The sequence below is a fragment of the Salmo salar genome, chromosome 05 (assembly GCF_965601325.2).
Source record: "Salmo salar chromosome 05, fSalSal1, whole genome shotgun sequence".
Classification (NCBI taxonomy): Eukaryota; Metazoa; Chordata; class Actinopteri; order Salmoniformes; family Salmonidae; genus Salmo; species Salmo salar.
In genome coordinates, this window is record NC_138295.1 from 7,408,367 (window position 1) to 7,421,858 (window position 13,492).

The following is a 13,492-nucleotide window of genomic DNA, read 5'->3' on the forward strand; positions in this document are numbered from 1 at the left end:
TACAAGTAGATTTACAACAGACACTTCAGGTAAAATACATTTATGGTTATCATACTCCCAAAGTAGATACAGTATAAGAAGTTAAAAACAAGCACATAGACTGTATGGTTAACAAGAAAAGAGCTACCCGCAAGCAAGCAAGCGCCCACACACACACACACACACACACACACACACACACACACACACACACACACACACACACACACACACACACACACACACACCCGTGGGTTAGGGGTTAGGGGTTAGGATTAGGGTTAGGGTTAGGGGTTAGGGTTAGGGTTAGGGTTAGGGGTTAGGGGTTAGTGTTTAGGGGTTAGGGTTAGGTGTTAGGGTTAGGGGTTAGGGGTTAGGGTTTAGGGGTTAGGGTTAGGGGTTAGTGTTAGGGGTTAGGGTTAGGATTAGGTGTTAGGGTTAGGGTTAGGGTTTAGGGTTTAGGGGTTAGGATTAGGGTTTAGGGGTTAGGGGTTAGGGTTAGGGTTTAGGGGTTTAGGGGTTAGGGTTTAGGGGTTAGGGTTAGGGTTAGGGTTTAGGGGTTAGGGGTTAGTGTTAGGGGTTAGGGTTAGAATTAGGTGTTAGGGTTAGGGTTAGGGTTTAGGGTTTAGGGGTTAGGATTAGGGTTTAGGGGTTAGGGGTTAGGGTTAGGGTTTAGGGGTTAGGGTTTAGGGGTTAGGGTTAGGGTTAGGGTTTAGGGTTTAGGGGTTAGGGGTTAGTGTTAGGGGTTAGGGTTAGAATTAGGTGTTAGGGTTAGGGTTTAGGGGTTAGGGGTTAGGATTAGGGTTTAGGGGTTAGGGGTTAGGGGTTAGGGTTAGGGTTTAGGGGTTAGGGTTAGGGGTTAGGGTTTAGGGGTTAGGGTTAGGGGTTAGGGTTTAGGGGTTAGGGTTAGGGTTAGGGTTTAGGGTTTAGGGGTTAGGGGTTAGTGTTAGGGGTTAGGGTTAGAATTAGGTGTTAGGGTTAGGGTTTAGGGGTTAGGGGTTAGGATTAGGGTTTAGGGGTTAGGGGTTAGGGGTTAGGGTTAGGGTTTAGGGGTTAGGGTTAGGGGTTAGGGTTTAGGGGTTAGGGGATAGGGTTAGGTTTTAAATCTGAGTAGGGTTAAAAAGAGACTGATTTGTCTTGTGGTGCGCAGACCTATTGTTGTGTGCCCCTCCAATCTGAATAAATTCTACTGTTAAAATCCACTAGATTGACTCCTAAAAACCTTACCAAACGTAAGTAGGTTAATATTGCTTCTAAAAATGATAGTCTGAGTGGTTATCTAGGACCATGAATGGACTAAGATATTAAAATATAAAGGGATAGATGCTTTATTAGTACATATACAAACACAGTTATAAGCCCACATATCTATAAAAGTGCTATAAGGTCAAGTGCTGAGTTGTTAAAACAAATGAAAATAACATAAAGACGAAAGGAATAAAACTATTATAAATAAGCATGCATATAAGAAAAAACACACAAACTTTATTTATTGTGTTTTTTGTTTTATGGTGGTATCCTTCTTCCAGCTCCTTGAGAACCCTGTAAACAAGTTCTATCCCTTTCAATGGTTCCTATCTGACCGGTTAATCATGCTCATTCAGACCGCTGGGTCTAATTGTTTGTAGGTCTCTTATCCACCTACGTTCCACTGCTTTTCACTGCCTACTGGTCCACCCAGAACACGACTGTAATCCTGATATATTGAGGTAAGTGACGGGGTGATCCTGGAAATGAGTGACTAGTTCTGTGTGTAGATGGGCCCGTTTGACATTGTATAGATGTTGTTTAAGTCTATTTTCTATTGTATACTGGGTTTCCCCAATGTAGTGGTTTTTTTTAGCAAAATGTGCAAATGATTATATATATGACATTCGGAGTGTAGAGTGAAATGGAGTCAAAAACTGGAGTGCTGTATGAGTTTGAAATGAATTTTCTTGGTCTGAAGTGGGTCATGTAGGGTTTGGGTGGTTGTGGGGGCTTGGTACTGTATTTAGCTTGGATGAGGATGTCTTGGAGACTCTTGCTCCTTCTTATTAATGCTGAGATTATTCTATACGGCTGGAGGGGTGTGTGTGCCTGTTGGGTGATGGAAACATTGTTTGAAAACCTGATGTAACGGTCTGATCCTATGTGAGAATGTAGTAACTAGGGGGATGAGAATTGTCTGAAAAAGAGGAGGAAAGAAGATTGTGGTTCCGAGGGGGGTCAATGTCCAAATCTGTTGTTCTAGGAGGGGTAAGGTTAGGGGTAGGGTTATGGTTGGGGTTAGGATTAGGGTTAGGGTTAGTGGTGCGGTTAGCGGTGGGGTTAGGGGTGGCGTTAACTAGATTTACAGTTGGTCTCTGATAGATAAAGAGCTGTTATCTAGATTTACAGTTAGTCTCTGATAGATAAAGAGCTGTTAACTAGATAGAGTTGGTCTCTGATAGATAAAGAGCTGTTAACTAGATAGAGTTGGTCTCTGATAGATAAAGAGCTGTTAACTAGATAGAGTTGGTCTCTGATAGATAAAGAGCTGTTATCTAGATTTACAGTTGGTCTCTGATAGATAAAGAGCTGTTATCTAGAAAGAGTTGGTCTCTGATAGATAAAGAGCTGTTATCTAGATTTACAGTTGGTCTCTGATAGATAAAGAGCTGTTAACTAGATTTACAGTTGGTCTCTGATAGATAAAGAGCTGTTAACTAGATAGAGTTGGTCTCTGATAGATAAAGAGCTGTTAACTAGATAGAGTTGGTCTCTGATAGATAAAGAGCTGTTATCTCGATTTACAGTTGGTCTCTGATAAATAAAGAGCTGTTATCTCGATTTACAGTTGGTCTCTGATAGATAAAGAGCTGTTATCTAGATTTACAGTTGGTCTCTGATAGATAAAGAGCTGTTAACTAGATTTACAGTTGGTCTCTGATAGATAAAGAGCTGTTATCTAGATTTACAGTTGGTCTCTGATAGATAAAGAGCTGTTAACTAGATAGAGTTGGTCTCTGATAGATAAAGAGCTGTTATCTAGAGTTGGTCTCTGATAGATAAAGAGCTGTTATCTAGATTTACAGTTGGTCTCTGATAGATAAAGAGCTGTTAACTAGATTTACAGTTGGTCTCTGATAGATAAAGAGCTGTTATCTAGATTTACAGTTGGTCTCTGATAGATAAAGAGCTGTTATCTAGATTTACAGTTGGTCTCTGATAGATAAAGAGCTGTTATCTAGATAGAGTTGGTCTCTGATAGATAAAGAGCTGTTATCTAGAAAGAGTTGGTCTCTGATAGATAAAGAGCTGTTATCTAGAAAGAGTTGGTCTCTGATAGATAAAGAGCTGTTATCTAGATTTACAGTTGGTCTCTGATAGATAAAGAGCTGTTAACTAGATTTACAGTTGGTCTCTGATAGATAAAGAGCTGTTATCTAGATTTACAGTTGGTCTCTAATAGATAAAGAGCTGTTATCTAGATTTACAGTTGGTCTCTGATAGATAAAGAGCTGTTATCTAGATTTACAGTTGGTCTCTGATAGATAAAGAGCTGTTATCTAGAAAGAGTTGGTCTCTGATAGATAAAGAGCTGTTATCTAGATAGAGTTGGTCTCTGATAGATAAAGAGCTGTTATCTAGATTTACAGTTGGTCTCTGATAGATAAAGAGCTGTTATCTAGAAAGAGTTGGTCTCTGATAGATAAAGAGCTGTTAACTAGATTTACAGTTGGTCTCTGATAGATAAAGAGCTGTTAACTAGATAGAGTTGGTCTCTGATAGATAAAGAGCTGTTATCTAGATAGAGTTGGTCTCTGATAGATAAAGAGCTGCTAACTACATCTATCTACATCTCGTCAGCACACAACAGAGTACACACCACACTCATATACTCATGTGTGCACAGACAGACATACACACATACACACACACTGACACGAGGTGTTCAGACAAACACACACTGTGACATGAGGCGTACAGGCTACACCTGCACAGCAGATTTTATGCGCCAGAGTGCCTTGCCGCACATCTGTTGAGGAAGAGCAGGGATGATTTATTTATTACAGCCAATTAAAAGTTCAGGAACAAGAAACTTCAATGAGAATATAAATATCAAATTGAAAATCCAGTATTTAGGCATGCAATCTGGATCCTCAGAAACATTACAAGAGTGAGCTGTGAGAGCTATAGTTCTGGGAAAGAGGAAGTAATCACATCCTTTTTGTGAAAGGGAAAAGAATCCCTTTTTTCTCATCCTACTGATTTCCTCCCCAACTTGTCCCTCCCCCCACCCCTTTCTCCATTCCTTTCCATGCAATAAATGTGATTTTAAGTTTTTCCTTTCAAGCGTCTACGTTTTTGAAACAGGACTGTATTTTCGGGCCACAGTTGAGCAGATGGATTGGCCTGACTTGGTTGTGAGCTGGAGTGAATGTTTTGGGCATATGGCTCAGAGGCTGGGGAGCTCTGATTGTGTGGCATTTGTTAAGCTCACCAGGGAGTGACAAGCTGTGTTGTTGGGGGTGAATATGGATTTTGGCACTGTCAGAAATGTTTTCAAATTCCCCAAAATATTCTGGTGTGTTATGGTGGTAGAGCTTTGATATGTCATGATAATGCCTCAGTCTAATCTAGATGCACCACAATAACATCTCAGTCTAATCTAGATTCACCATGATAATGCCTCAGTCCAATCTAGATTCACCATGATAACATCCCAGTCTAATCTAGATTCACCATGATAATGCCTCAGTCTAATCTAGATTCACCATGATAATGCCTCAGTCCAATCTAGATTCACCATGATAACATCCCAGTCTAATCTAGATTCACCATGATAATGCCTCAGGTAAATCTAGATTCACCACTATAATGTCTCAGTCTAATCTAGATTCACCATGATAACGCTTCAGACCAATCTAGATCCATCATGATAATGCCTCAGGTAAATCTAGATGCACCATGGTAATGCCTCAGGTCAATCTAGATTTACCATGATAATATTGCAGGTCAAACTAAATCCACCATGATAATGCCTTGGGTCAATCTAAATGCACCATCATAATGCCTCAGTCCAATCTAGATCCACCATGATAATGCCTCAGTCCAATCTAGATCCACCATGATAATGCCTCAGTCCAATCTAGATTCACAATTATAATGCCTCGATCCAATGTAGTTTTACCATAATAATGTGTAAGTCAAATCTACTTTCACATAATTCATGATAATTCATGCCATGGTGGAACAGACTTGAATTCCCCAATTTGAAATGTATCCAACCTCGCTATCCAACTGCTAGGTGTTCGGTAGTGTAGTTGAAAGATTGATTTATTCGGAAAGAAGATACACTGAATGAAATGCAGGGGATAACACGTTAAAGTGAATCCACTTGTTTCCAACTTGGTCCCGATGGAAAATACACAATACAGACAAGACCCAAAGCCCAAATGGCCAAAGACTTTGTAAAGAGGGCTGTCACGTGTATTGTCAAGACTGAAGATGCAAGATAGAGTCTGTAAGTAAGCAATTTCACTTTAAGGTCTACACCTGTTATATTCAGGGGAATGTGACAAATACAATTGGATTTGATTTGATTTGAATACCAGCTTGTGAGCAAGGAGCTAAGCCGTTAGTTACAATGGTATAAACTTGGACAATGCACCCCTACTCTATCACAAAGTTTGCGTCTCAAATGGCACCCTATTCCCTATGTAGTGCACTACTTGTTACCATAAACATATAGTCCCAGGTCAAAAGTAGTGCACTACATAGGGCATAGTGTGCCATTCGGTACACATACTAATACAGGGCCAACAGATGTAGAGATACTTGGAGAGACAGAAATGTGTTTATATATCCGTTGACACTTTGTGAGGATAAGTGACTTCACTTGTTCATGATCTGAGATTCATTTGAAAGTCATTACTTAATGAACTAGATTGGCATCGAGTTGAAAGGAGGAGAAATGAGTCTCAAGAGAAAGATGAGTGATTTCTGCGGAGACGTGGCACTTCAATTATACACTTACATCAACTTCAATCTGCTTAACTTCAACCTTTTACATGGAAGTTATAAAGTACAGTAAATCACTCACAGTCTACCAGCAGGACACCTGTAAAATAAAATGAATACAAAACCCCTTTAATAACTGGGCTGACAAGTTGGCAGACTGCCACCCATCGCTTCAACATTATCCTCGTTACCTCTGACATATGAGATGTGATCTGTTCCCTCTCACTGTTAATAAACCATACTTTGCATTACTCTGACAGACACATCATCCGCATGTTGGACTTGATTTCTCCAATTCCCCCCTCATACAAAAAAACGAATATGTCCCAAATGGCACCTGATTCCCTTTATAGTGAACTGCTTTTGACCAGACCCCTATGATAGTACACTATGTAGGGAATCAGGTGCTGTTTTGAGATGCAGGCACATCACCATAAAAGTGAAATGGGAGAGAAAGTAGGAGGTGAAGGGGGCAGTGTGTTCATGTTTACATAATCTCTCTTCTTCATTCAGAATGCCTCTACCTTTAAAGCGTGCTGGGTTATTAATCCCAGAGGGGTATTTATTAAAAGTCTCCAGTGTGGACGCCTCTGTGAAGATGTTTGGCAGGATGGCAGTCCACCCCTCCCCTTTGTCGGCCTCTCTGATGTGAGCCAGGCAAACCAGGCAGTAGGGATGAGGTAAAGATTTGTCATGTGGCCGCAACAAAACTTGCACAAGTGAGGCTTATGATGATTTATAGGGCTTATTTCTGAAAATGGTAAAGTGAAATTAATCACATTCCCACCTGACGCCGCAGTGATAAACGACAAGCTGTCGGTGAGAGACAGTGAGCCATCCATGAAGTGCTCGGCGATGCGCATCCGCCTCAGATAGCATGACCTGGGGTGCACCGCCGCCAGATGCCCCCTCTGGATGGTCCTCCGTGTCAGGGAACCAGGGGAGCAGGGCCAACCTCGTGCCCACAGCCAGGGTACCCAGACAGGGGTCTAATTGAGGGAGGGACAGCCTGGAGGAGATTGGAGCCTAGAGAGGGGGTGCCCTGAGCCGGAGTGGGCTGGGGAGGGGAGGAGAGGAGAGATACTCACAGACCTGTCAGACATCACTGGGATGTGAGATCACCTGATGCATATGTAAACCTCTGTTTCTGTGGGGTTTTAATTTTAAAAAGAAGAAAACTGTTTTTAATTAAAAATAATATGTTAGTGGTCTATGCTAGATGTAGAATATATTAAGTTATGGTAATATCTTTAGATCAGGATCATAGTCCTGTTATTTATCACCTTAAAATTTAACTAGCTCCTACATCAGACATTGATCCTAGATCTGACCTCTAACCCCTAGATCTGACCCCTAACCCATAGATCTGACCCCTAACACCTAGATCTGATCCCTAACCCTGAGATCTGACCCCTAACCCCGAGATCTGACCCCTAACACCTAGATCTGACCCCTAACACCTAGATCTGACCCCTAACCCATAGATCTGACCCCTAACCCATAGATCTGACCCCTAACACCTAGATCTGACCCCTAACCCATAGATCTGACCCCTAACCCCGAGATCTGACCCCTAACACCTAGATCTGACCCCTAACACCTAGATCTGACCCCTAACCCCGAGATCTGACCCCTAACCCATAGATCTGACCCCTAACACCTAGATCTAACCCCTAACACCTAGATCTGACCCCTAACACCTAGATCTGACCCCTAACCCCGAGATCTGACCCCTAACCTCGAGATCTGACCCCTAACCCTGAGATCTGACCCCTAACCCCGAGATCTGACCCCTAACACCTAGATCTGACCCCTAACCCCGAGATCTGACCCCTAACCCATAGATCTGACCCCTAACACCTAGATCTAACCCCTAACACCTAGATCTGACCCCTAACACCTAGATCTGACCCCTAACCCTGAGATCTGACCCCTAACCCCGAGATCTGACCCCTAACCCATAGATCTGACCCCTAACACCTAGATCTAACCCCTAACACCTAGATCTGACCCCTAACACCTAGATCTGACCTCTAACCCCGAGATCTGACCCCTAACCCCAAGATCTGACCCCTAACCCCGAGATCTGACCCCTAACCCCGAGATCTGACCCCTAACACCTAGATCTGACCCCTAACACCTAGCTCTGACCCCTAACACCTATATCTGACCCCTTACCCCGAGATCTGACCCCTAACCCATAGATCTGACCCCTAACCCCGAGATCTGACCTCAGGCTCCATCTGATGGCATCAGAGGTTGAACAACTTTGATCCAACATTTAGTTGCTCAGTTAACAGCAAAGTTTGTACCATGTACCTCCATTTATAGTACAGGAAATGCGTTCCTTACCCATTAAAGTCTACAAAGACATTGTAATATCTGTTGCTGGTACTTCTTTGTTCTTTCCCATACGTCAAGCTAAGTCATTTACTGCCCCTTGTAGTAATGTAGACATTAGCGTCCTTTGATTGAATGCCCATGTTTTCCTTGCAACTTTTAGAGGTGTGCACATGAAAGATGACCCTAAAAAAAAGCTAAGCCATTATTTAATTCTCTCAGTCTGTCTGCCTTCACAGAAATAACAAATATTTGTCCTTGATAATTAATAGTGATGTTTAGCAGGTTTGTTTCAACGCACCCTCTTAATCAAATTTTGTTTCCACTCTGCGGTTTTTAAATTACTGAAAAATGACGCCCATTTACCACTGTCTCTCCATAACGACAACGTTCATTTTTCTTCACATTTAATTCGCTCTCTTGCTCTCTCTCTCTCTCTTACCCGGCTCTCTGCATCTCTCTCGCTGTGTGTTTTTGTTACTCTGTCCCCATCTCTCTCTCTCTTTTCCCCCTATGCCTTTTTCTCCAATTTAGCAACGTTCTAAAGCCACCGAGGACCCAACACATTAACTGCGATTTTACAACTTTTCCAGAAAAACATTATGAGGCACTGATCTGAAATGTCACCACTACAAATGTCTTGTCCACATCCCATTATTTGCAACTAAATGTTAAGTGTTTATATTCACACAGTGCTACAGTGACATTTCAGAGCAGGGAAGTGTGGGGCGGGGTGATTTGCATCGGCCATTACGTGTCATTTATGAACATGCAAACAAATGACAATCACTGGGTTGTCTGAGGCCTCGTTAGTACCCGCTGTGACCAACAGCAGTCAGGTGTTACTACACTACAACTGGAGCTTGTTACGAGTGAGCAATAATGAGTCAGTATTTGAAATATAAAACATATAAATGTCACACATTTACATGTACTTTGTATGAAAAGCATGATGTAAATATGTAGATCAGCATAAAGGCAATCGGCTACAGGACGTTCATATCCCAACAGTCACTATTGGTACACACATACATTAATAACTAGTATTCATAATATGAAATGAGTGTTGCATTATGGGCCCATTTCTCTTCCTATTGTCCCATTAGTCACACATTCTATTCCCATGTGGCAAATTACTGTAGGAGATAACGTTTTCTCACGTCCTCTTATAATGCAACGGCTATGGAGCCGGAAATAATGGAGAATTTTTGTCCCTAACGCCTTTTCTGAAAACATATGATGCAGCCCTTCTCCATGAGCACACCTCTTGGTACTCTGGAGAGGTTGTACGAGAGGCCCTGACCCACCACAGATCTAGACTGTCAACTAGCCCCTTACCCACCACAGATCTAGACTGTCAACTAGCCCCTTACCCACCACAGATCTAGACTGTCAACTAGCCCCTTACCCACCACAGATCTAGACTGTCAACTAGCCCCTGACCCACCACAGATCTAGACTGTCAACTAGCCCCTGACCCACCACAGATCTAGACTGTCAACTAGCCCCTGACCCACCACAGATCTAGACTGTCAACTAGCCCCTTACCCACCACAGATCCAGACTGTCAAATAGTCCCTTACCCACCACAGATCTAGACAGTCAACTAGTCCCTGACCCACCACAGATCTAGACTGTCAACTAGGCCCTGACCCACCACAGATCTAGACTGTCAACTAGGCCCTGACCCACCACAGAGCTAGACTGTCAACTAGGCCCTTACCCACCACAGATCTAGACTGTCAACTAGTCCCTGACTGTCAACTAGTCCCTGATCCACCACAGATCTAGACTGTCAACTAGTCCCTTACCCACCACAGATCTAGACTGTCAACTAGCCCCTTACCCACCATAGATCTAGACTGTCAACTAGTCCCTGACCCACCACAGATCTAGACTGTCAACTAGGCCCTGACCCACTACAGAGCTAGACTGTCAACTAGCCCCTGACCCACCACAGATCTAGACTGTCAACTAGTCCTTGACCCACCACAGAGCTAGACTGTCAACTAGCCCCTGACCCACCACAGATCTAGACTGTCAACTAGTCCTTGACCCACCACAGAGCAAGACCAACATGTTCTAGAAGAGTGTTGGACCCTGACAAAACCTGACCAAGTAAAATAAAATACAATTAGCAGGATCATTGGACAGAGCAAGAGGTAGCCATTTATTTAAGCTACTAGGTGACAAGGTAGACAGGGTATAGCCGGCGCCAATACATTTCTTTCTGGCTAAGGCAGCTATAACTTATTTCGACCTACTGTATGGGCCCTGGTCGAAAGTCTTTCACCATTAAGGGAATAGGGTGCCATTTGTGACACAGCCTTTCTTATCAGAGTCTTTGAAGTCTTCTGGCATCAGCGAACGATGATGCTACGATGCTGCTGCCGTGGCCTCGCTCCGTTCAATCCCACTACGATGCTGCTGCCGCGGCCTCGCTCCGTTCAATCCCACGATGATGCTGCTGCTGTGGTCTCTCTCCGTTCAATCCCACTATGATGCTGCTGCCGTGGCCTCGCTCCGTTCAATCCCACTATGATGCTGCTGCCGTGGCCTCGCTCCGTTCAATCCCACTACGATGCTGCTGCTGTGGCCTTGCTCTGTTCAATCCCACTACGATGCTGCTGTGGTCTCTCTCTGTTCAATCCCACTACGATGCTGCTGCTGTGGTCTCTCTCCGTTCAATCCCACTATGATGCTGCTGCCGTGGCCTCGCTCCGTTCAATCCCACTACGATGCTGCTGCCGTGGCCTCGCTCCGTTCAATCCCACTACGATGCTGCTGCTGTGGTCTCTCTTCGTTCAATCCCACTACGATGGTGCTGCTGTGGCCTTGCTCTGTTCAATCCCACTACGATGCTGCTGTGGTCTCTCTCTGTTCAATCCCACTACGATGCTGCTGCTGTGGTCTCGCTCCGTTCAATCCCACTATGATGCTGCTGCCGTGGCCTCGCTCCGTTCAATCCCACTATGATGCTGCTGCCATGGCCTCGCTCCGTTCAATCCCACTATGATGCTGCTGCCATGGCCTGGCTCTGTTCAATCTGGTTGGGATGCTGCTGCCGTGGCCTCGCTCTGTTCAATCTCGTTAGAATGCTGCTGCCGTGGCCTTGCTCTGTTCAATCCTGTTGGGATGCTGCTGCCGTGGCCTCGCTCTGTTCAATCCTGTTGGGATGCTGCTGCCGTGGCCTTGCTCTGTTCAATCCTGTTGGGATGCTGCTGCCGTGGCCTTGCTCTGTTCAATCCTGTTGGGATGCTGCTGCCGTGGCCTCGCTCTGTTCAATCTCGTTAGAATGCTGCTGCCGTGGCCTTGCTCTGTTCAACCCTGTTGGGATGCTGCTGCCGTGGCCTCGCTCTGTTCAATCCTGTTGGGATGCTGCTGCCGTGGCCTCGCTCTGTTCAATCTCGTTAGAATGCTGCTGCCGTGGCCTCGCTCTGTTCAATCCTGTTGGGATGCTGCTGCCGTGGCCTCGCTCTGTTCAATCCTGTTGGGATGCTGCTGCCGTGGCCTTGCTCTGTTCAACCCTGTTGGGATGCTGCTGCCGTGGCCTTGCTCTGTTCAATCCTGTTGGGATGCTGCTGCCGTGGCCTCGCTCTGTTCAATCCTGTTGGGATGCTGCTGCCGTGGCCTCGCTCTGTTCAATCTCGTTAGAATGCTGCTGCCGTGGCCTTGCTCTGTTCAATCCCACTATGATGCTGCTTTCGTGGCCTCGCTCCGTTCAATCCTGTTGAACTACACTGAACAATAATATAAACACAACATGTAAAGTGTTTGTCCCATGTTTCATGAGCTGTAATTATAGATCCCAGAAATATTCCATATGCACGTGCACAAATTTGTTTACATCCTTGTTAGTGAGAATTTCTTCTTTACCAAGATAATCCATTCACCTGACCGGTGTGGCATAACAAGAAGCTGATTAAACCGCATGATCAATACACAGGTGCACTTTGTGCTGGGGACAATAAAATACCACTCTAAAATGTGCAGTTTTGTCACAAAACACAATGCCACAGAAGTCTCAAGTTTTGAAGGAGAGTGCAATTGGCATGCTGACTGCATGAATGTCCACCAGAGCTGTTGACAGAGAATGTAATGTTAATTTCTCTACCATTGTCATTTCAGAGAATTTGGCAGTATGTCCAACCGGACTCACAACCGCAGACCACATGTAACCACGCCATCTCATCCACCTGCAGGATCGTCTGAGACCAGCCACCTGGACAGCTTATGAAACTGTGGGTTTGCACAACTGAAACATTTCTGCACAAACAGTCAGAAACTGTCTCAGGGAAGCTCATCTGCGTCCTCATAAGGGTTGTCATGACGTTGGCCTGTGGGTAAGGTTTATGACCCCCCCCCCCCCCATAAATACCTTTCTCCCTTCCCCTCTCTGAATCTACTGAAGGACTTGAATAGCCTGTGTTAAATATAGAGAGTCTGGGAACATCAAACAAATGGGGAAAGGTACCACATATTTTGTTAATAAAACCAGTTGGAAATATGCTTGATAACGTAATGAGTATGGATTTCATTTCAGTTGTCATCTGAGACATTATGATTGATGACAGGACGACATAAACTGTACCTGAGAAAGTATACTCCCTCTAGTTATCAGAGTCACATGGAATTGTTATGCAATTGAAATGTTTGATATTGAAAATGTTTGTTAGGAGATGAAATGTAATTTTAGCTTCCAAATGAGAGAATTGGGTTTTCATAAGGAAAGTGCCCTGCTCGATCAGTGGCCCAACCCTGTGAAGAGACAGGGGTTATAAACGATGAAACACCTCCCTCCCCCTCTCCACTATATAAGCCTTTGATGAAAAGATAACCAGGGTTCCAGTGCGGGAGGTCTGCAGCCTCTACGTTAGAAGGACACACATGTCAAGAACAGAACTAAGCCAACCTCGGCGTGAGCTTTGGTGGCGAATGGTATGAACTTTGAGCTTATTCACTACAGAAGTGCTACTTCCTAGCCGTTGAGTTAGCAGCGACCGCTGCTTACGTGGGCTAGGAAAGGACGGACGACGGATCCAGTCTAACAACCAGACGAAGATACCACCACGTATCCAATTGACCACCATTGACATTCTTCCGGCCAGGAAGATCTGTTGGCCAACCCGGCCAGCATCTACGACCAATCTACCGAAGCGCAGCTCAGAGTAAATATTTATTGCATTTT